Here is a 25,927-nt window from a genome sequence, read left to right as displayed (position 1 = left end):
CCCCCACTCTCTGCAACTATGAATTTCAAAATAAATTATATAGTCATTTTCATATCTAAAAATGCAAATATCAGAGCTTTTCATAGAATTTTAATTGAATTGCTTAAAACATTAAGTTTATCACAGAATCAGTTTTACAAAGTCAATAACACTTCTCCTTAGTCTCTAATCTTTCTTTAATTCCCCAAAATGTCCTCATAAGATGTTTTTTCCAGTTAACTCTGTCAGTAGAGTCTGGATATCTATTTAATGGTGAAAACTAGGAAGAAAGAAGTTTGCTAATTATTACAATGAAGAGCACTGTTAGAACTCTAATGGGAGGTTAAAAGTCATTAATGAAATTCTGGCAGAATAATCTGATTTGGTTCCTCATACTTTTTTCAACTTTTTTAATTTATTTATTTAAAGATTTATTTATTCGAAAGTCAGAGTGACACAGAGAGAGGAGAGACAGAGAGAGAGAGAGAAAGAAAGGGGTATTCCATCTGCTAGTTCACTCCCAAGTTGGCTGCAATGGCTGGAGCTGTGCCAATCTGAAGCCAGGAGCCAAGAGCTTCTCCTACGCAGGTGTAGGGGTGCAAGCACTTGGGCCATCCTCTACTGCTTTCTCAGTCCGCAGCAGGGAGTTGAAACAGAAGTGGAGCAGCCAGGACTCAAACAAGCACCCTTATGGGATGCCAGCACTGTAGACAGCGGCTTTACCCGCTATGCCATAGTGCCAGCCCATATTTATTTATTTTCAAGGTGAACAAATTTAGTGTATTTTAGGTATACAAATTTAGGAGCATAGAGATATTTCCCACCCCACCACCCTTCCCACACATGCACTCATCCTCCCTCCTTCTTCCTTTTTTGTTCTTTCTTATAACTTTTACAATGATCTACTTTCAGCTTATTTTATCCTCATAATAGTAACTTCACATTAATGTAAAGAATTAAATAAATACTAGGAATAAAACATTGTTCCTCAACACTAGACAGAAAGGGTGTAATCTATCAGCAAATCTCAAATGTCAGTTTTGCTCATATAAAAACATTATTTGTACTCTATAAGTTAGCACAGATCAGGGAAAATATATGGTATTTGTCTTTTGGGGATTGGCTTATTTCTATTTGCATACATTTTGGTGTGAAAGATAGGATTTTATTCTCTTTTTCTGGCTGAGTAGTATCCCAGTGCATATATAACAGATTTTCTATATTCAGTCAATGGATGATGGATATCTGCGTTAATTCAATATCTCAGCTATTGTGAATTAAGCACCAATAAACATGGGGGTGCAGATAACCATTTCATATGCTAATTTAATTTCATTTTGGTAAATTCCCAGGAGTGAAATTGCTTGGTCATATGGTAGATCTATTTTCAGATTTCTGAGGTATCTCCATACTGTCTTCTATAATGGCTGTACTATTTTACATTCCCACCAAATGGTGGATTATGGTACCATTTTTCTCACATCCTCACTAGTATTTATTTTTTGTTGATTTATGTATGAGAGCCATTCTGACTAGGGTGAGGTGAACTGTGGTTTTGATTTGCATTGCTAGTGATCCTGAGCATTTTTTCATGTATCTGTTGACCATTTAATTTTCTGCTTTTGAAAAACACCTGTTCAAATCATTTGTCAATTTCTTAAGTGGATTGCTTGGGTTTTTTGTTGCTTTGTTTTATTGTTGCTGAGGATCTTGAGCCAATTGTAGACTAGATATTAATCCTTTATCCAGTTTCTTAGTTTGCAAATATTTTCTCCCATTCTGCCAGTTGCATCTTCACTTTCCTGAATGTTTCCTTTGCAGTACAGAAATTTCTTTTTTTTAACAATTATTAATTTATTTGAAAGTCAAAGTTATACAAAGAGAGAAAGAGAGGCAGAGAGAGAGAGAGATCTCCCATTGCTGGTTCACTCCCCAATTGGTCACAATGGCCGGAGTTGTGTTGATCCAAAGTCAGGAGCCAGGATTTTCTTCCAGGTTTCCTACAAGGATACAAGGGACCCATGATCTTGGGCTATCTTCTACTGCTTTTCCAGGTTACAATGTAGAGTTGGATTAGAAGTGGAGCATCTAGGACACAAATTGGCACTGATATGGGATACTTTACCTGCTACACCACAGTGCTGGCCCCCAGAAACTTCTTAATGTAACATAATTCCATTTGTCTATTTTTATTTTGACTGCCTTTGCTTTTTGGGTGGTTCCCAAGGAGTCGTTGCCTATGCCAATGTCTTGTAGCATTTCCCTAAATGTTCTCCTCCATTAATTTGATGGTATCCAACTTTTCCCCATTCGATATAATGCTGGCTGTGGATTTGTCATCTATTGCCCAGATGGTATTGAGGAATATTCCTTCTATGCCCAATTTGCTTAAGGCACAATATTAATGGGGGACTTTGACACCCCACTTTCAGCAATGGATAGATTAACTAGACAAAAAGAATCAAGAAACAGAGTTAATCTGTACTATGGACCAAATGGAGCTAACTGATGTCTATACAGAACACTTCATCTAAGAGTTGAAGAATACACATTCTTTTCATCAGTGCATGTAACTTTCTCTAGATAGACCACATGCTAGGCCATAAAGCAAGTCTCAGCAAATTTTTAAAAAAATGAAATCATATCATGTATGTTATCTAACCACAATGGAACAAAACAGGAAATTAACAACTTGAGAATCTCTAGAAAATATTCAAACATATGGAGGCTAAACAACATATTCCTGAATGAACAGTGGGTCATAGTAGAAATCAAAAGAGGAACCAAAAAATTCCTAGAAAAAGTGAATATGACAATATTACATATCAAAACTTATGGGATACATCAAAAGTCATGTTAAAAAGGAACTTACACACTTTATGAAGCAGGGTGCTGTGGAGGGATACCCTTGAAGTGTTTCCATGTGATATTTTCAGTTCTTTCATGGAAGCTTGATGTAAAAGCCTGATTTGTGCACTTTCTGTTTCCTCCTCACCCTGTGATCTTTCTTCCATATAGGCTTAGCCATTAGTATCAGACCCTTACCAGAGGGGTCTGTGTTATGTCATTTGGACTTTGGGTATCCAAAAATGAGTTAAATCTTTTCTTTTCATAAGGTAGCCGCCTTATGTATTTCATTGTAATGAAAGTATGCTGCATTTATATTTTTGAAAGATTGATACATCCCTGTATTCCTTTTCCAATATTTTATTCTCAAGAAAAGTGAGATGTAGCAAGTAGCTCTGAGAGTCAACTTCCCAAATTTTCACCAGGACCTACTGTCACTCAGTGCAACTTTGTTGCCATTTCATGGACACATTTATTGATTCTTATAAATTAAACTGATAACATTTTCTTTCTAATAATTTCCTGCTTAATCCACAAAATGTAGGTATACACTTTTATAAGATTTTATCTGATATTTTTAGGTTTTGTTGCAAATCTGATGATGTCCATGCGAAATCTCCTCTCTTATATAAAGATATCCTCTAAAATCTCATCAGAATAGGAACATTGAGTAAAGTGTAATTGGATTCATTATAAGAATAACCTCTTAATGTGAATATATGGGATGATAATCATTCAAAGTTAACTTTGTCACTGATTTTATAAATGGGACATCAAACACATATATACTTTGGTTGCTCAAAATGTTGCTGAAGAGAAGGTTCTACACAATATAACAGGAATTTGACAAGATGTGAATAAAAGAAATTAAGGGGCAGCCCTATTCACTCTCAAGTCAAAAAGAAAATCTACTTTTTAAAGTTGTTCAAGACATTTCTATTTCATAAAGAGTTAGAAATTAGACCTTGGCTATATCATTTGGATAATTCATATCAATGATACCACTTCTATGGGCCTTAATTCCATCACGTAAAAATAAATTATACTTAAAGTTTCTACCTTTATATCTTCAGTTGTTTTCTACTTGCTTGTTGTCCTATGCTCAGCAAGACATTGCCACTCTACCTTGGATACAAAAAAGTTATCTTTAAGGCTAATATTTGTTACTATGCAAAACATTGTGAAAAGTTATTAAATAATATTTAAGGATGAATAGAGCCAAGTAAAGAGTACTGATAAGTAGAAAACTAAGTTGAAAATAGAAAAGTGGAAAGAAAGTGTTGAAAGCATCTCTTGGTAGAAAAAACTCTTGAAAATGTATTAATATGTGGCAAATATTTTTGTTCACAATAGTGAGTCTGCATATTTGATACATGTGGAACAACTCAACACAGAAGACCTTCAAATTCTGCCCTCAAGTATGCCATATAATTAACCACCTTGGTATATTTTAAGGAAATAGTGAAAGAAAATTCTACCAGGTTCCATTGAAGGTTACACAAAAAACAAAAAGCAGCCATTATGTGTGTTCATGGAGAATTCATGGATAATTTACCCCATGTGACTTTGACCAGGTAACTATGCCCAAAGTTATCTTTATATAAGATGAAGCAATAGTAGTCACTGATACTCTGAAAATTCCAGGAGACAGCACACAATAAGAGTCAATACCAGCATTCTATATTTTGTATATAATTTACAGTTTGTGCATTTCAAGCATTGATGAATCCACTAACCAAATTACAAATTTAAATGTTACTATACTTTGGAAACCTTTTCCTACCTCTCTGTTACAATTCTTCCCCAGTGAAAGTCACTCTCTGATTTTATGATAATCATTCTTTAAGTGGATTGTTCTCTCCTGCACAGGGAGGTAACCTGTCAGGTTTCCTCCACCCAACTATCAACATTCTTTATGTGATATTGTTTAATATTTTCTGCTTTTGCATTTTGTTTATGAAAAAAAAAATCACATGGTGCTATATCCAAGTTGCTTCCGTAATATACTTTTTAGGGTTCATCAGAGTAGACATGTCTTGTTGATCCACTTTCACTGTACATAGTCTTTACTACATGAATATGCACTGATTAGTTTGTTCACTCTAATAATGGTGACATTTGAGCTATTTCCATGGTTTTTTTTATATCATAAAAACACTGTTATGCATATCCTTGTACATGACTTCTCTGTACCTAACCCTGATTATTGCTAGCTTTCTAATTAGACATAGAATTGCTGTGATTCATGTAAAGCATCTGTTCATTAACTTATCTCAACCTCTTCTTTGATTTTGACCCCACTTATCTCATTGACTTCAGTATCAACTCTGGATATCCCATAGAACCATCACTAGACTGATTAGCCCTCATTATCATTTCCCATCCCAAATACACACACACACACACACATTGAAATAAAAGGTACAATAATATTGGAGACCATAGTTTAAAGCTGAATATGTGAGGGTGAAGAAATCTCACTACAATGCCTAGTACCTCAAAGTAACACACCCCAGTGAAAAATGGTGTCTTCTAACTCTAGTTTTGTATGACTCCAGTGTTCTCTCTACCTGACATATTTCATTTTCAGTTACTAATCCAAAAATGTTTTCTACCCTTGGGAATTCTTTTTCTCAACTGTATCTATCTGGATTGTGGGCATAAAGTAAAAGACAATAATTTCTCAAATGGAAAAATTTTGGATAAGCTCTTTTCATTGAGCTTAACATCAGTATGCATAAATCTTGATGATATACTCTCTTGTTAGCTCATAAAATCCAGCGAACTCTCAGTACTTAAGCCACCATCAATATTTCTTTGACTCATTTATGGTAAAGATTACATGGGTCATGCCTAAATTCCTGTTTTATTTTAATTATATTGATAAATGCACTCAGGCTTTTAAATAAATACAGAAATGTACTGGGAAAATTACAGCAATTTTATTCCATACAAAGGTAAAAAAATCATGTCAAACAATGCTTCCAGCTTTGATTCTATGGGCACATTAGATATTCTATTATAAAGCTATTTGTTTTGGGAAGGATAGAATGTTAGAAATGGAGAAACAGAAAGATACAGATGGAGAGAGAGGAGGAGAGGGAAGAAGGGAGGGAGAGGAGAGAGAGAGAGAGAGAGAGAGAGAGAGAGAGAGAGAGAGAGAGAGAGAGAGGGAGAACTTTTCAGTTTCATTTCTCAAATGCCTTCAAGAGCTGGAGCTGGAGCTGAGCCAGGCCAAAGCCAAGAAGAAGCAACTTCATCCAGGTCTCCTATGTAGATTGCAGCAACCCATGTATTTGGGCCAATATCTGCTTCTCACAATAAATTATCAGGAATGTGGATTGATGTGTGCATTCCAAGTGTCAGCTTAACCTACTGTGCTATAACACTCACCTTAAGATAACAATTATTTTTCAGATAAAAATAAGTAATAAAGAACAAAGTGACCCAGGCATTACTAGCAGGAATTATACATGCACAATTAACAGGAAAGTGTTACTATGCACCAAGACATATGTTTGTTGGAAAAAAGAAAATCACAAAAGTGAATTCATGAACAAGTAAACATAACTGCTATTTTTACTTAGATTAATCAGAATTAATAGTATCTTTTAATAGAACAGATAGGAATAGCAAAAATCATTTTAGACTCTAAAAAATAGTATTACTATAGTCTATAGGATGTCTATATTACTTGATAAATCTTTCTCAAAGTTATACTCCTGAAGTAATGCTAGGATTTTGTTGAAACTAAGGGAGTACAGACACTGGGAAGCCTTTTCCTTAATATCAGAGGGACTTCATGCCTCATTTGTGGGAGACAAAAGTACCATAAAGGATAACCTGGGTAGATGATAAGGGGGTTCATTGATGACAATTTTACTTACTAATAAAATAAAAAGACATATTGCTTCTATTCAGTTAATAATAAACCTGACTGCGTATAATGGAAAACTGAACCCATGGGCTTATCTAAATCATTTGTATTTTCCTATGTCATAAGCTCCCTAAATTACTTGATATGGGGCTAATATGGTAATCTGAGAGTGCAAAAGTGACAAGATGCTGACAATGTGACTTATGTTCCCTGTATTGTTAGCTCATGGCTACACAATAGCTCTGTATGCCGAATACTCTGTGTTTCAGGAAAGAATAGGAAAATGATTTTGTAGCAAAAGCTTCCTCCATTATAATGAGTATTCCAAGGAAATTATCTCAATGACTTCCATTTCACCTTATTTTTTCAAGGGAATATACCACAACAGATATTTTTGTTCATATACTATGAACTACCAAAATAGTTAAACAAGATGTGTTGACACCATGTAAGTCATGTTGATACACAAGAAACAAATATAATACAATCATCATCATTGTTAACCCTGTGTGCTGTATTCAAAATGAAAAAAATGAATTAAAAATAAATATCAACTGTTAACACATTTGAAGATATTACAGGGGAAATTAACATAAAGTCATAGGGCTAAAAATCTGATTATGAAAGGAAAACAAATGTTTTTGAAAACAGACAAACTGAAAGCAAAAAGATCAAACAGATATTGAAAATAAAAATCATTACCCTATAATGTACATAGTTCTAGGCAAAAATAATTTTCCCATATACAGAGGTGGTGAATTTGGCAGGCTGACAAAGGAATATAGTGTGATGGGGTTGATAAGATGCTCTATTTAATATTCTAATGATTGAATCATTTTTACTTATTTTTGTAAGATGTTAATGTAGTGAAAAATATCTGTCTTGCTGTTCAATTATATAAGTATTCAGCTTTAAAGGCAGTGCATGACATCACTTCAGTCTCCCTCTTTCAGAGATATTCCACCCATTCAATCTGTAATTTATTGCCTTTTTCAGAACCAACAAAAGAAGAATAAAGTTACTGGTCTGAATTTTGTTATGGTGTCCAACTGATAAATCTTGCATATAATACTATAAAAGTGCTTTTGTAACTTTGTAAAATCACATGCTGTTACATTTTATATACCATACTTATTGTTTGAAGCATACATTTCCTCTTTTGCTGATTTTATCTTTCTATTTTTCCTTACGATGAGGGAGAAGTCCCTGCCTGGTCCCTTCCCAGATTGGCAGGAAGAAAAATGGCATCATGGCAGTAGGGATTGTAGTAACCGTGGATATGGAGGGAAACACAGGTCTAACATTAGCTGTGAGGAAACAGCATGGAACACATTGTATGACAAATGTTCATGTTTCTGTGTCTACCCCATGTGGTCCATGGTGTCCTTCCCTGCTGGCCACCTGTACCAGCTCTTGTTGTGGGGTGGGAGAGGGACCTGCAGGGACTCCAAGACAGAAGGGCAGCAAGAGGCAGGGTCTGATGGAGGTCTTCAGACAGCTGGGGTGGGTCATACACATAAATGTGAGGAAATTCTGGGAGAAGGAGTTCCCTCAGGGCTTTGCCCCAACATTCCCTGAATACTCAACAATACTGCTCCTCACCACTGAGCATCTGAGTCTGAGGAGAGAGAGGGTTGCTGGCTGGGTCTCTCAGAGGTTCTGGCACTTGACACTGTTTCATATCAAAAATAAATAATTTACTAAAAAGCAGCTTGCCACACCCATGGTGAGCAAAGCCTTGTGGTGGAAAGGGGGTGTCCGGCCAGCTGGGATGGTTAATACCTGTTCCCTCTCCTCCCAGCCCACCTAGTTGCAGCTGTCAGACCCAAAAGGCCTGTGACAGCAGCTGTCAGATGAGCATCAGGTAGTAGAGAGCAAGGTAGAAGGTTAGTGATGAGGGAATCTCCTGATGTGATTTTATGTAAAGGATGACAGTGGCATGTGCTGAGTTCCAGAACATGGACAGCAACAGCAATATGGTATAAAGAGTTCCAAGTTCCCAAAGCAGAGACATGGCTGGATGTCTGGGCTCCTCCAGTTAAACATGGACAGCTGCTGTGCAGCAGGCAGGTCAGGGCCTTCATCTGGTTTACAGGGCTGTCAGTCTGTTGAGGGCAGAGGCACTTGGCTCCATAGTGCATTGTGTCAGTCATGATGGACATGAGTTGGCCATGTAGATGGCAGGACTGGTCATAGTAAATTGGTTAGTGATTGCATAGTGGGTACTGGACCCACCACCACCACCACTGTTTGAGGAGACTAGAACAATCACTGTGCTCCTTATTCAGCCTGTCCAAGAGGCAGTGTCACTGACAATCCCTGCATTGGCAAAAAGAATCAGGTCCTTGTGGCCTATGAATGGAGCTGCCACCAGTGGCACCAGTCAGGGAGTGGGTAGAGCACACATCACAGGAATGGCCATCCCATTGCTGAGGTTGCAGGTGCTGTCCAATTTCCATATGGCCTCAGATGGGGTTCATAATGGGAACCAGTCGTGTAAGGCCTCTATGCCTGTGTATCAGAAAAATGGGTTTTTCAAATCCAGGAAGTTCAGGGATTTGGAGCCTATCTTGTCCACCTGACCACAATACTGATGTCTGTATTTGGGGTCCTGTTGGCAATAAACAGATATGTTGCTGAAAGCATATCTCCATCCTTGGCAAACAGTGATCACTTGTGCAGGCACAAGAAATGGTAGCAGTGTATTAGGGGACTGCTCACAGCCATCAGAGCTGCATGGTGATTATGGAGCCAATAAAAGCAGCATCAAACGAGAAGGTCAGATCTCTGCATGAAGTATATGGACTTGTATGTGTTCTCCCTGTGAGAATCTCTCTTTGGCTTCTTTTTTTAAGATTACTTTACTTATTTGAAAGGCAATGTTGGGGGAGAGAGAGAGAGAGAGAGAGAGAGAAAGAGAGAGAGAGAGAGAGAGAGAGAGAGAGAGAGAGAGAGAGAGAGAGAACATCTTCTATCCATTGCTTCACTCCCCAAATGAACTCAATGCTTGGAGCTGGGTGTATCTGAAGCCTGGAGCCAGGAGCTTTTTCCATGTCTCCCATATGGGTGCAGGAGTCCAAGCATCTAGACCACTATCTTTGGCTTTCCTAGGCCATTTGCAGGGAGCTGGATCAGAAGTGGAGCAACCAGGACTCCAACCGGCACCCATATGGGATGCAGGCACTGCAGGCAGTGGCTTTACTTACTACGCCAAGGCACTGGCCTATCTCTGGATTTTAAGAGATGCCTCTGCCAGCATCTAACTTCCTGCCACAACCCCTGTAACCCACCCCAGCCACTGACTGACATCCCACTGCACATGCCACCACCCCTGCTGCCATCTTAAATTCCAGCATAGGCCTCGTGGCCACATGAGTAATGAAGCAGCCTGGATATTCTGTATTTATTGAATGACGCCCTAATAAAATTAGGACATTGCAGGTAATCACTTTGGTATAGATCTCAGAAACTGCAGTACACTTGGGTTAGACAGATACAAACTGCATTTCTAGGGGAGACAGTTGTGTCAGAGAGGGCCTTCATGGTGGACCTCAATAATTTATATTCTCCACAATATCTAAGAGTTTCTGATTCCTGTATCATTACTAATATGTCATGCTGTGGTATTTGGTATCCCAGTTTACTTTTTTCTCCTTTTTCATCCTTCTATTGTTTCTATTATCCAAATAATCTATAGTAAGAAGGTACTGCTTTTATTTTCATGAAACATATATCAATATGTTTATAATGTGAATATGAATTTTTGTTTTAATTTTTATTAATATAATGGGAGCAGATCTTACCCATTCCATAGGTACAGTTCCAAAAAGACAACCACACTTCCCCTTACTCCCCTGCTCCCTCAACCCTCTCCCATCCTCTCCCAACCCCTCTCACCCACCCTGCCCCCTTCATCAATTCTTGCAAATACATAATTTTAATCCAGTCTATATTAAAAGATATAATTTGCCAGTAATTAATAATAATATCCAACAAGTAAATTATTATTATTAATTATAATATCCAACAAGCAATATAAACACTAGCTAAAATGACAATCTCAGTTTTCTTTTACATATGTTTATTTTCTTGTGGGTAAAATTAGACCTGCTTCCATTAAGATATATTTATATTTATTTACTTTGATTTGTTGTCTATATTCTTCCTTGACTTTTCTATTTGATAATTCGGTAGTAACTTTCTGTTTAAATGTCTGTGTCTTCAAATTATTGTCTAAATCTAGAAAGAATTGTCACCTCTCATTGTGTTTTATTTTTAGAAATTATTCATGCTAATTTTCCCCATGAACTTTAAAATCACCTTATAGAAAATACACACCACAGATGACAATCACCCTCTTCTCATGAGTGATTGAGCATGCAAAAAGCAGGAAAGCTTAATTCACTAAATGTCCCTCAGTGTCCTAATCATCTCCATTTTGCTTTAAAATCATCAGAAGCAATTCCAGCATTACGAGCCAACTCCTTCAGAGCAGCTCTGTACCCTTTGCTTTCAATGATTTCCCACCTGGCAGATGCTGTGGCCTATTTTCACCTTGCAGCCCTACACGGTCACACAAACCAGTTCCTTACTGTCAACACCCTTCTATGCCCCCCCCCCCACACACACAGTGGCTCTATCCTTCTGTTCCTCTCTTCCTTCAAACTTTTCCGTTTCCCTTTTTTTTTAATTTTTGACTGGCATTAATATTTTACCTTTTGCTTACATAGATTTTCTGCTGCTGCTTCATTTTATTCTAAGCATTTATATCTTTCTTTCCATCATAGTTTCTCATTATTGTTTCTACTTATGAAGAGTAGTGTTTGAAAAATATTTATATTCAGCCAGCAAAATTGTCTTTTTGTGCTATTTGTTTATAGTTCTTTTAGAATTTCAAGTATATCAGCATAGTATCTAAAACTTATATAATTTTGTCTCATTTTTCACTGTTACATAACTTTCTATTTGTCATATTACCTACCACCTTCAATACAATATAACCATGTTTTCTCTTGATATTAAAAGGATACTTTCCAGGGGCCAATTCCTACAATGCCAGCATCCCACATGGGTGCCAGTTAGTGAGCCAGCTGATCCATTTCTGATCCACCTTCCTGCCAGTGGCCTGGGAAAATCAGCAGGATATAGCCTAAGTAACTTGATCCCCGCTACCCACATGAGAATGTGAAGAAGCTCCTGGCTCCTGATTTTGGCCTTGCACAGCACTGGCGGTTGTGGCCACCTGGGTAGTGACCAGCACATGGAAGATGCTTCTCTCTGTGTCTTCCTCTCTCTCCTTCTCTCCCTGTAACTGACTTCTAAATAAATAAATGAATCTTTTTAAAAGGGCAGTTTCCATAGAGTTTTTTATTCACATATTCATTTTTCATTTGAGAAGCAAGAATCTTGCATTCACTGGATCACTGACAATGATGGGCCAGGACAGAGCCAAGAGTCAGGGAATTGATCTGGGTCTCTGAGTTGGCAGGGACACAAGTGCCAGAGTCATCTGCTGCTTGCCATGTTGTGCATTAGCAGAAAGCTGGACTGAGATGCAGAACCGTGACTCAAAGCCATGCACTCTGATATGGGCTGCAGAGTTCCCAAAGCAGTTCCCCACTGTACCCTGAAAGGAATAATTTCAAATTTTTCATGTGATATAAAGTAACAATTTTCATCATGTTTTGTCTTCATTTTTCTATCTTTCCCAAATCATCACTGTGCCTGAAAATGTCGTTGATCTATAAGGGGTTTGAAAATATGTTTCAAGGGTGGTTGTTTTGAAGTAGCTGTTTAAGCCTCCACAGCAGAGACTGAAATCCCATATCAGAGGGCCTGGTGTAAGTCCCAGTAATTGTGGCCTTCTGATCCAGCTTCCCTCTAATGTCCCTAGGAAGCAGAAGGTGATAGCATGTATGTTTAGCTTCCTACCACCTCCCTGGGAAACTGGGATGGAGTTCTTGGCTCCTGGCTTTGCTCTGGTTTAATCCTAACTGTTGTGGGAATTTGGAGTGAGAAATTCATTCTCTCTCTCTCAAATAATTAAAACATTTGGAAATGCAAAGACTATAAAACACTTACAGAAATTTCACATAGAAACAAAAGCCATAGGATTTTGACATAGAAAAAATATAAAATAATACATTTATCTGATTTTGTCCCTTTGCAATATTCTCTCCTTCAGGTGAGTAACTATGTTAATTAAAAATAAAAAGGCTTTAAACGTTGTTGTAAAATGTAAGTGCATTGGAGGAAAGGATGGGTAGAAAGTAGAGACCTGCAGAAACATGGGGTCTTGTGTAGCAGGGCCTTGTCTAGACAGAGAGCAGTGCATACCTGGTCACATGGAATACCTGCCCCAGATCTTCACCTGTGCCCTGGGGAGGCCTCAAGAAGCCCACCTCTGGAAATTTTTATTATTCAGTGGGTTGAGGAGGCTGGCTCTGGCCCTCCTGTACATAGAGTGCACCATTGTGACAGAGCTGGTTCTATGAAGTCACTGTTGTCCAGCACCCCTCCTTAGAGGCCACTGATTTTTAGATAACTCACTATTGACTTGGAGTTTGTTTTTCTGGTTAGGAGGCTCATTCAGCACAAGTGGATAAATTCAGGGTCCAGGTGAGTGGGACCTGCTCTCTTTGTCTCCTTCTGAGTTGGGGACATTCACACTGAGGTGGGTGGCCCTGATTTCTCCTGGCTGCTGCAGAAAGTGATTTTGGTTGTGCCCTTAGTGGTGCCCAATATATGCTGAGTGTGTATACAGTTGTTTCTCTCCCTGTAAGGTGGGAGCAGATTTCCCCTTGATATGATCTGTGGCGGGATATAATGTCTATGGTGAAATTATTCAGGTTTCCCAAGCCTGGTGTGTTTTCTTGGTGTAGTGTGAAGGAATCATTACAATATAAGATGGAGGTGTCTTCTAACTTGATGCAAGAATCCAACACATCTTTATGTTGGTTTACCTTGTGGATGTGCAGGTGTGTGACTGTGTTATGTTCCTATTTGTCCTGAAATCTTCAGTAAGTTCTTGGTAATTGTAAAACCTGCTGCAAGGTGAACTACAATTATTTAGGTGACTGGGAGAGCTTTGAAACTTCCTATCTGAGACAAGCTGTGGTTATCCTGAAAATGATCTAGGAAACTGAGGGATGACCATATACCCATGGGAGAAACTGAGCAGTAATGTGGCAGTGCCTTAGGATTTTGTGTCCCAAGTCAGTGTTGTAAAGGGGAAAAAACAGGAATCAGAAGGTCTCCTGGGAAACTCACATACATCAACAGTGGCTAAATACCAGTAATTATGTTGGACGATATTAACAAGTAGTGGTTCAAAGATAGTTAAAAAGAAGAAGAAAAGCAATAGCTTAGCAGCTATTAGGCCATATATACATAATTCTTGTGTACATAGACAAGAGTGTTAAGTTTCCCACTAACCCAACCCAACCTCAGGCTTGTCACAGGAGGCAATGAGCTGGTAGACCAAGGGACATCAGGATAAACAGGTAATTCCTTCCCTCACCATCACTATTCAAAACAAGAAGGCGCTTGTTCTGCCTAGCTACTTCTTTAGAGGAACATTTCATTCTATGAGCTGGTGCTGCACATGCTGTCCTTGTAATGGAGATAGTAAGTTACATTTAGAAAAGATCCAATAAGGAGGGAAGATTGTTCTAAGTGTCTTGCAGACTGAACAATTTGTTAAAGTGAAATGCCTATTAACAGAAAAAAAGCCTCATATACCACAACAAGATAGTATGGCAGAATCTGGAAATGCAATGTGAAGGTTGTCCTAACCTGACTTGACGTCCATTAATGGAATTATTAAGTAAATTTTTGTTAAAAATGATAAATTCAGAAAATTTGAAGCAGTGCAGGACACCAGAGTGGTGTAAAATGGACTGAACCAAGGCAACTGAGACATGTGGTCTCACTGACACAGTTGATAGTGAAAGTTACAGGGAACCCACATATATGAACTGATGAGAAGGGAGGAAGGAAAACAAGCTACATTATATTTTATTGAATTGAGAAATTGAACTCAAAACCACATATTCATAATTATTAAATCCGTTTATCCAACAAACTGAAAAATCTAGAAGAAATGGATGTATTTCAGGACACATAGAGTCTACCATATTGTAGTCATGAAGACAAAAAACCTAAACAGAACAATAATCAAGATAGCAATGAAATCAGTAATAAGGATCCTCACAGCAAAGAAAAGCCCAGGACTAGATGGCTTCGCTGCTGAACTCCACCAGTCCTTTTTTTAAAATTTTTATTTATTTATTTTGTTGACAGGCAGAGTTAGACAGTGAGAGAGAGAGAGAGATGGAGAGAAAGATCTTCCTTTTTCCATTGGTTTACCCACCAAGTGGTCACTATGGCTGGTGCATTGTGGCTGGCACGCTGCGCTGATCCAAAGCCAGGAGCCAGGTGCTTCCTCCTGGTCTCCCATGTGGGTTCAGGGCCCAAGGACCTGGGCCATCCTCCACTGCACTCCCAGACCACAGCAGAGAGCTGGACTGGAAGAGGGACAACCGGGACAGGACCAGCACCCCAAGCAGGACTAGAACTTGTGGTGCCAGCACCACAGGTGGAGGATTAGCCTAGTGAGCCGTGGCACTGGCCCACCAGTCCTTTAAAGAAGAACAAATTCTAATTATTCTCCAAGTATTTAAAATAATCGAAAAGGGTTATTTCCTCCCAAACTCCTTCTATGAGGCCAGTATCACCTTAATTCCATAACTGAAAAAATATAGAAAGAAAACTATAGACCGATGTCCCTTATGAACATAGACACAAAAACTCTCAACAAAATACTAGCTAATCGAATCCTACAACACATCAGAAAGATCATTCACCAGGACCATATGGAATTTATCCCTGGTATGTAGGGATGGTGCAACATAAGCAAATTAGTAAATGTGACACAGCATATCAACAAATTGAAGTGTAAAAGCCATATTATTATCTCACAAGATGCAGAGAAAGCATTTGATAAATACAACATCCTTTCATGATATAAATATTAAGCAAATTGGGTGTATAAGAAACATTCCTCAGTGCAATCAAGACAATAGATAACAAACACACAACCAGTATCATATTCAATGAACGAAAGTTAGAAGCATTTGCACTGAGATCTGCAACTAGATAAAGATGCCTGCCCACTTTCACCATTGCTATTCAATATATCCTGGAAGTTGTCTGCAGAACCATTAGGCAAGAAAAATAAATCCACAGCTTAAATATTTTAATGGAAGAAAAATTTGTGAATTTTTATCAAGTTGAAATTCTCTGGAGATATAGAGTTGAAATATTCAAATAAGACAGAATACACATAGCTGATAAATTTACTATGATGATGACAATTCATATACACAGTTAAAGCATACAAAGAGGTGTGTCATAGGTTTGGTCACTTAACAAATACAGTCAGGGCTGGCTCTGTGACATAGCAGGTAAAGCTACCACCTCCAGTGCTGGCATCCCATATGGGCCCTGTTACAAGTCCTGGTTGCTCCACTTCTGATCCAGCTCTCTTATGGCCTGGGAAACCAGTTGAAGATGGTGAAAGTCCTTAGGCCTCTGCACCCATGTGGGAGACCCAGAAGAAGCTCATGGCTCCTGGCTTTGGATTGGAGCAATTCCAACTGTTATGGCCAGTTGGGGAGTGAACCAATGGATGAAAGGCTTTTCTTTCTCTTTCTCCATCTCTCCTTTTCTCTGTGTGTAACTTCGACTTTCAAATAAATAAATAAATCTTAAAAAATACAGTCTTTTCTTCCTTATTCATGGAGAACAGATATACCAGATTTTAAAACACTAAAGCTATATATAAAAGTCTGAATTGCAAAATAAGCACTTTAGCATCTATGATGGACTTAGGTGCTCATGTTCCCCTGTAGTAAAATTCAAAGTGATCATTTTATCTATAATATACACAGTAACATAATCAAGGAAATTGAATTTTTATTGTCTGCAGATTTTTATTTGAAAATGATTCTCATGTCTTATTAGTCCTTGGTAGTAAGGCAAGATGGCAGGAATTGTTCCTTAGTGTTTGTCCTCTGTGCCCTCATTCATCACCCTTGAAAAGACTTCCTGAAGTCTTCTCTTAATAACAGAAGTAGCTTAGGAGCCTTCAGCCTTCTTTTCTGTGATTCTGAAATTATATTTCCACTTGGCACTTACCAGCATACTTCCCTGCAATGGAGAGTTGTGAAACATCATATTTCACTATTAAATTAGAAGTTTCTTATTTTAAAGACTTCCTCATATTTATTATTACTCCCAAATGTATTAGTATAATGACCTATATTTATTATAATAAATTACTCAAAAACATTTGATCAGTGTGCAAATTCTGCTACAAAAAACAGTTTGTATTAACATTCAAAAACTTTAAATTTTATTTTCTTACATTCCTTGATTTTAAATGCATTTTCTTCATTTCCTTTTGAAAAAATATTTTTCATTAGATGGCAGCACTTGGGATGTTGGTCTTTAAAACCAAGAAGGGATATATTCTATATTCTTTGTTTTATTTTCTATTAACCTTCAAGTATCCAATTAAGAAAATATCTTTAGTGGATAAATAAATGTTTCATAAAGGTCATTTAGATTTTACAAATACCCTCTATCTCCTATATCATTAACAAAAGGTTGATTTGAATTGACAAAAGGAAAAAAAGATACAAATTATGGACTATTGAACATCTACTACAAGTACATTGAATGCAAAACACTAAATGTTTTGTACTTGTCATCAATACATACTTGTTTTCTTATTCAATAATACTTGACATAGATTCAGAGAATGATATAGGTCATGGGTAAGAATTAATATATTTATCTGTTAAAGTCACATTTACTATAACCCACCAAAATATACCAACAGATTGATAAAAACATTTTCCGTACACAGTTAGGTTTAGTTTGCAGTTAAATATAATGAAAAGATATTTTTATATGCATTGGCAAAAATCATATATGCTGGGGCTGCCATTGTGGCAAAATGAGTTAAGCTATTGCCAACAGTGCCAGAATCCCATATGAGCACCAATTCTGGTCCAGGCTGCTCCAGTTCCAATCCAGCTCCCTACTAATGTGCTTGGGAAAACAGCAGAAGATAGCCCAAGTCCTTAGGCCCCTGTATCCAGGTGAAAGACCCAGATGAAGCTCCTGGCTCCTGGCTTCAGCCTGGCCTAGCCCTGGCCAAGTCAATCATTTGGGGAGAGAACTGAATTAATAAAATTTAAAGTCTATATTGCAGTGCTTTCAGGTCCTTCAGAATTAGTAAATCAATAGACTCCTTCATCTGGAGAAATGTGGTTTATGGCCTTGTTCTGATTTTAGTATTTAGTGCCAGGTATCCATCACCTGGGGTAGGATTTACTTTGGTAAATAGAACTTACTACTTATTCTCAAAAGAATGTTCTTGTCAGAATAATGCTTCTTTAATGGAACAAGGGATTTAGTTACCAAATACCAAGAATGTTTCTGAATATTCTGTTATCTTTCCCATCATTTTAGATTAGCTAGACATGTGAGAAAATATCTACTTTTTGAGCAATAAAATTGAAATAACGAAAGCTCTGGCTTCCTGTAGGTAACATCTAGTATTGATAACCAAATTTTTCTTGTTCTTTCTTTTTTATTATTTATTATTTAAGGCTGGAGTGCATTACTCTTGTGATACTTGACACATTCTAGGGTGTCATTGCTTGAAAATCACCATATGTATTTTTGATTCCTGCCCAATAGGTACCTTGGCTACATACAAGTTTTGCAATTATTGTTTGAAAAACTTTGTCTTTTTCTCTCTTTTGATTGTATCTATGTTTTCAGAATCAATATTCTTAAATAGTAATATTTGAGATGAAAGAGAGTCAGAAGATATCAACATGTTAACTACATGCTTCTCACCCAAGTACTTGCCACTAGAAGAATTTTTATTTGCTTACTTTTTAGTAATTAACACTTTATTTTCCTAAAGCTGAAAAAAAAAATCTATGTTTCTCATATGTAAACTTTCAAAACTATAGTAAGCATTTTTCATGAAAGTCCAAATGAGAGGAGCAAGGGAGAAAGAGATGAAAGAAAGGCAGAGGGCGACCACTAGGAAGAGACTGGGAGCAGATATTCATTTCTGTCTGCTCTCTCAATGGCTTATAGATCATATTTATAAAGGAAATAAGTATATCATAACTATAAGGGAAATAAGTAGACTGTGTGGATGGGAAGTGACACTGGAAGACAGGAGACTTGACTACAAAATACAAAGTCATAAGTCCCAAACAGAAGGGAAGTCCCTAAATGTGCCCCAACAATGAGAGCAATGGGGGAGGAGGGAATAGCAGAGCATAGAACACACAAAGGGACAGGAGTGCTTCTTTATTTCATAAGACAACTTTCCTAACCTTTCCTTTTATTAAGAACCTTTTATTAAAAACATTTCCTAAAATAGTGTCTTTTCCTTTTTCTGGGTGATACATGACTATAGGCTGGTCTTGAGCATTATGGGGAGGGAAAATCAGCTAGAAGACTCCCAGGGAATCTCATCTCTGACCCCTGAGATCTAAAGGGAGACAGATGCTCAACATCCCCCAAATGGGTGAAGCCAACTCTTCACATCTTAGTTCCTTGGCCCAAACAACTTGGAAATCCCAAGTCTGCCAAAATTAATTACAACTCCCATATAAATTACAACTCCCAGAAGTCCTGGGGTCAGCAAAAGGAGGAATGGATGTTATTAGTCATCAAAGATTTATGGAAGGGCACCCATCCCCCACAAGCTCTTCTATTTTACCTGAATTTAGGCCACTGGTAAAATAGGTGTGGGAGGAAACAGGAACTCAACAAAACACACCCACCCCCATTTGAGGATTGCTCCTCCCAGGCCCCAGCAGCCACCCTGTTGTTTATGCTCTGTCCCTTTTACTCCCTACCCCAGACAGAAACCCAGTGCCCCAGAATGCCTGGGGGAAGGGGAGAGGGATGTCATGAGGTGGAAGGAGCTGGCCGGTGCCCCAGGAGAAGCCCTGGGAAACAGCTCTAATTAAGATGGCACACTGAGGAGTAATCTCATCCAGAGTTTAAACATGGCCCTGACTGATCTTAAGTGTGTGGGGACCTGCAAGCAAGGGCCAGATGGATTACCTAGTCCAGATCAATCTTCAGGGGCTGGACTTGTAGTGAGGAAAATGAGTGGAGGGGGAGAGCAGGTTCCCAGTTTGCAGGCTATGGCCAAAGTCCCCAGGAACACCCCGTCAGTGGCAGGAATGTGGAGGAGGCCCCTCTTGAAATATTGGTGGCTACAGTCTCCTATGATCTCTGATGTTGAGGGGCTCAGTCTTTTCCTTGGAAGCTTCTTCCTCCTCCATCTCTTCCTCCTGAGGCATCCCAGGCTGGAGCCTGGAGCCTGAGGCATACCAGGGGCCTGTGTTGGAGCGGGTGCTTTTCTTCACCTCTGTGGGGACAGGCCACTCCCCTGTATGGTGGCTGCGGCCTTTTCCACTTTGAGGTCTTCTGCCTATTCGGAACATTTAGGGAGTCCTCCAGCAGGTCCCCTGCTCTCCCCTTCAGTGTCCCTTTCTCTTTTTCTAGGCATGGTGGGAGTGGGTTTGCATAATTGCTTGTGTTTGAAATGCAATCCTTCCCTACTCTGTGGGAGCATCTTCCTCCACTCAGGCCTGCTCCCACTCCTCCTCCCCTGGAGATGATTGATATGAATAGACTGCCTAGTTATGTTCTCTGTAACAAAAACCACTTTTTAATTTTTGAGACCATTTTTTACTATGGGCAAAGCATAATCCTGTAATTACTGTGGTAATCTCACACTGAGATGAGTTAAGGAAAAAATTCTAAGGTTTCTGTCTAGTTATCACTTTTACTGATTAGTAAGGCACCAGGACAATGCTTTTAGATTCTCAGGCTTGCTCAGTTAAATTCAGCATTTTTACCTCATTTTAACATCTCTGTTCCTTACCTTTTCTTTAGTATAAGGGATAGAAACTATAGGCTGGCACCATGGCTCAATTGGCTAATCCTCTGCCTTGGGGTGCCAGCACACTAGGTTCTAGTCCTGGCCAGGGCACCAGATTCTGTCCCGGTTGCCCCTCTTCCAGGCCAGCTCTCCTCTGTGGCCAGGGAGTGCAGTGGAGGATGGCCCAAGTCCTTGGGCCTTTCACCCGCATTGGAGACCAGGAGAAGCTCCTGGCTCCTGGTTTCAGATCAGCGTGATGTGCCGGCCATGGCAGCCATTGGAGAGTGAACCAATGGCAAAAGGAAAACCTTTCTCTCTGTATCTCTCTCTCTCACTGTCCATTCTGCCTGTCAAAAAAAAAAAAGAAACTATAGAATACCAAAAAAAATATGGAATACACACAATGATAATAGAAAAGTTTCAAGTCAAGATTTATTAATTTCTTCACCATTGTTCTTCTGAGACTATTTTTCTCCAGTCAGAATGTTTGCTTCAATATTTGCTTGAGTAAAAATGTTCCAGCTATGATCCATTTCAATTTTTATTTGAAATTGCATGTATATATACATATATATACATATATATACATATATATATACATATATATATATATATACACTTTCACATATGATGTCTATAGGTGTTAATGGATACTGATTTTTCTGACAGCAGTACAAAATTCAGATTCCTCAACTAATACAGCGAAACCAGACACAGATAAGTAAGCTATTCTCTCACTTTAGATCCTTTGGAGATTATATATTTTGTTTTCTTCTCTTTGTCTTTAGTTTCAAAAAGTGAACCTAAAGGTTTACCTTGAAAATGGTTTGCATCATTTAATGCATCTATAATTTGGTGATTGTTGATTTTTAAAGTTTTGGAAAATTTTCAATGATTTTCTTCTTCAATATTGTTTCTGCTTCTTGTTTTTTTCCTTTTTAAACCTTTCCACTTGGGCCTACAATTGAAAAATGTCAGCAGTTTCTCTGTGACTTATTTAATTCATGCATCATTGTCACTTTTCATCTTTTATTTTCTCCCCATTTTAAGACTGAATATTTTATTCTCTCTTGGATTTGGCTTTCTATAAACAGAGATTATGCGTCCATGTCTTCAACAAAACAGTCGATAGAAAATACATTTTTAAATCTACATGTAGAGCTGCCTCCTCTGCCTCCTCCTCCCATGGCTGCCGCCTCCGCTGGGCTGAGGAGCTGGGCGTTCACAGTGGCGGTGGCAGTAGCCACAGCACAACCAGCCCCCGCCCCCAGGCCAGTCCTACCGGGAGCCCCTGGCGCGGCCATCCCGCCCAGAGGCCAGAGCTGGGCAGGTGGATGTCGCTGGAAGATGGCACCCTCGGGCCTATGCAGCATCAGGCGGCGGTACCGGCGTGTGTTGTGGCGGGTGCCGTCCTGGATCCCGGTGGTGTGCATCAGCCTCCTCCAGGGCTGGTCCTACTACGCCACCACCATCCATCTCTGACTAGTTCCCATGGAAAACATTGGCGAACAAGTTGTGGGCTAGTTGGCTTATCACCTACTTTTTGCGATTGTTTGTCAGGTCGTACTGGAAAACTATCTTTACAATACCAATGGATCCTTCTAAAGAATGCCATCTCTCTTATGCAGAGAAAGAATTGTTGGAGAGAGAGAGCCAAGAGGACAAGCCCATCAGGAAGTTGTTAGGTGAGCAGCTAGGGATCTTCTCATTTATACCAGGACCATGACTAGAGCAATCTGCTATTGTGATAGATGCCAACTTATAAAACCAGATCACTACCATCTCTGTTCCATCTGTGATAAATGTATTTTGAAGATGGATCATCATTGCCCATGGGTGAACAATTGTGTTGGACTTCAGATTGTAAATTCTTCCTTCTTTTCCTGGCTTATTCTCTGCTGTACTGCCTTTTTATCACTGCTACAGACTTACAGTATGTTGTCAAGTTTTGGACAAGTGGTCTACCAGATACCCAAGCCAAGTTCCATATGATGTTTCTAATCTTTGCTGAAGCTAGTTTTCTGTCAGCTTATCTTCTCTATTTGGCTATCATTGTTGGCTAGTCAGCAAAAAATAAATCTACATTAGAGGCATTCAGGAGTCCAGTATTTCGACGTGGAACCATTAAGAATGGATTCAGCTTAGGTCTCAGTAAAAATAATGAGACAAGTTTTTGGTGATGAGAAGAAGTACTGGTTGCAGCCGGTGCTGCGGCTCACTAGGCTAATCCTCCACCTTGCGGCGCCAGCACATGGGGTTCTAGTCCCGTTCAGGGCACCGGATTCTGTCGCAGTTGCCCCTCTTCCTGGCCAGCACTCTGCTGTGGCCAGGGAGTGCAGTGGAGGATGGCCCAAGTGCTTGGGCCCTGCACCCCCTGGGAGACCAGAAGCACCTGGCTCCTGGTTTTGGATCATCGTGGTGTGCCAGCCGCAGCACGCAGGCCACAGTGGCCATTGGAGGGTGAACCAATGGCAAAGGAAGACCTTTCTCTCTATCTCTCTCTCTCTCACTATCCACTCTGCCTGTCAAAAAAAAAAAAAAAACAAAGAAGTACTGGTTGCCACCCACTTTTTCATGTCTGTCTGATGGCTGCTCCTTCCAAGCTTGCCTTGTTAACCAGGATCCTGCACAACCATCTACTCCTGCAGGACTGAATTCAACAACTAAAATCCTGAAAACCATAAATTCCTGCAAAGCCATTGTGAGAATCCCAGATCCACCTTCTTACTGACTCTCAGTCTTGGACAGAAAACAATATAGACCTTGGAAGAGGCAAAGCTGCTATGAGCAATCCTGCATTAACCATGGAGAATGAGACTTAATCCTCAAGCAAAATAAATTCATGCTTTATTAAAGTATTGATGCTGTACGTGGATGAAAGGCTCCCATATGAAGCCACCATTTGGATATGCAGAATATGAGTTAATTGTCTGTAAGTTGTTACTTAAAACATAACACACTTTTGATCCAATATACAGAAACAGAGATTCTTATTAAATATTAAAATGTTTTATTGTATATGAATCAAAGAAGAAATATCTTCTATCGAAAACTCGGCCTAAATTCATGGGCCAGTTTTCACCTAAATAATGTGGGTAGCACAGTTTATTACTTAAAAACTTCATTGATTATCTGATTTTTTATTTCAAAAATTGAGACTTAAGATACTGTTTCAGATTTAAAGGATTTCATGTCACACTATGAGGTGCTTGATTTGTAAAATCTGTTAGTTACTATTAAGAAGGTAAGGGTAATAAACCAGACTTGTTTTACTTTTTCCTTTTGATAGGAAATGAACCTCAGACTTATCAACCTGTCATAACTATGACTTCATTACAAAGTCCAAATGGCCTATACTTGAAGATCACCATCCATTTTTATCAGACTTTAATTACTTTGCTTTCCATTAGAAAATAAGTATGAACATTGAAGCTGGAGCTTTCTGATCAAGCAAATGGATAGAACACATTTCAGAAAATGAATCCAATGTTCTTAGAAAATAATTCTAAATCAGAAACACCTTTCATCTTTCCTGATTTTTGTAATTGGAGCAAAATCTGCAATATTATTAAGATTGACTTCTGATACACTTTTGTGGTCTTGGGTTTTTACAAACATCTTTTTAGTAATTTCTCCTATTGAACTTAGTAAAAGTATTGAACTTCTGTTAACAATTCCTTTTTTGGGGGGCACAACAATACAAAAGTTGCACTTTGTAAATTCACATTTATGAAATAAAAAGCAAAAACAAAACAAAACAAAAAAAAAACAAAAAAATAAGAAGCAATGGGTAGGCCAATGACATCTAATTTGGGGGTCAGGGCTATCTTTTGGGAATGGGTCACCTAAAATGGCACCATGCACCCAAATTAAACAAAGCTGTGATGTTCTGTATGCCCAAGCCTGGATTCCCATCTTCTTCAGAATCTTCTAGCAGATGGAAGTCAGAGTTGATGAAGAACCAAGTCACATTAAAACAGCACTGACTGAAAAAAAATTTGAACTGAGAGATCATCTTCTTCATATGGTGGTGAACTCAGCTATCCTACATGACCAGGGAATGAACTTACCATTATCTTGATGCCAAAATGTACTGATTCATGGAGAAGATTGAGGTTGCAGCAAGATGTACTACAGGGAGTTCTGTTCAGGGTTAAGCACAGCAGAATTTTCTGGGGCATGAGATGAATTGGGAAATATTACAATGTAGAGATGTCCACTGTTATAATATAAGACAAACCTTCTTTCACTGTTATGAATGGAAATTCTCCTGTGGGTCATATGTATCAATGTTATGAATGAAACAGTAGAAGTGGTAAAAAAAAAAGAATTCCTTTTCGTTCAATGGATTCACCCTCCTGTAATATATCTATATTATTTGTCCTGTTAATCCTCCAGTGGTATCTATATTATTTTTATTATTTCTTCTCATCAAAACTATGACAGTAAAACTATATTTTTCTTGAAGTACCTATCAAGATTAAATTATGCAAATCATTAAAAATCATATTGTTTTGGAAATTTAGTTCAGTATGAACTAAATGGCATGCTGTTTGAAAATTTAGTTTAAGATAAAAAGATGTTTTTGTTGATGTCAAAATGCTTGGCTTCACTAAATATACTAAAAAGCTCTTGTGCTTTGTATGCATTATTTATGAAAAAAAAGTTATTTTTTATTTGAATGAACTATACATTTTATAAATGTTAACAATTAGGATAAGCTGCATATTTTTCTTAGTATTGACTTTGAGAATTTAAAGCAGATTACCTTTTAAAACCACATAGTTGGGGCCAGGGCCTGGCTCACTTGGTTAATCCTCCACCTGCTGTGCCGGCATCCCATATGGGCATAGTCCAAGTTGCGCCTCTTCCAGTCCAGCTCTTCCAGTCGCAGCACAGGCCAGGGCAGTCATTTGAGGAGTGAACCAACAGAAGGAAGACCTTTTTCTCTGTCTCTTTCTCTCACTGTCTATAACTCTACCTTTAAAATAAATTTTAAAAAGAAAAAGAAAACAGGAGACAGTGGTGTATCATTAAACTATATTATTTCATTGCTAGCTCTCCAGTTAGGACTCTAAATATCTCGAGGATCTACTTTCTAAAACAAAAGCAGAAAGGCTAACTCTAAGCTATTGTATTTATGATGTTGAAAAGAAAAGTTGAGGGGCCTGCACTGTGGTGTAGTTGGTTAAAGCCCTAACTTGAAGCACTGACATCCCATATGGGCACTGGTT

At 38.5% G+C, this 25,927-nt stretch overlaps 1 pseudogene; it reads left to right on the top strand.

The window, feature by feature from the left end:
- Positions 1-22,040: 22,040 nt before the first annotated feature.
- On the top strand, positions 22,041-23,553 carry LOC133754216 (palmitoyltransferase ZDHHC2-like; annotated as a pseudogene).
- Positions 23,554-25,927: the final 2,374 nt, after the last annotated feature.

This window comes from Lepus europaeus, chromosome Y (assembly GCF_033115175.1).
Source record: "Lepus europaeus isolate LE1 chromosome Y, mLepTim1.pri, whole genome shotgun sequence".
Classification (NCBI taxonomy): domain Eukaryota; kingdom Metazoa; phylum Chordata; class Mammalia; order Lagomorpha; family Leporidae; genus Lepus; species Lepus europaeus.
The sequence above is the reverse complement of the archived record's forward strand: the minus strand, read 5'-3'. Positions and strand labels throughout refer to the sequence as shown.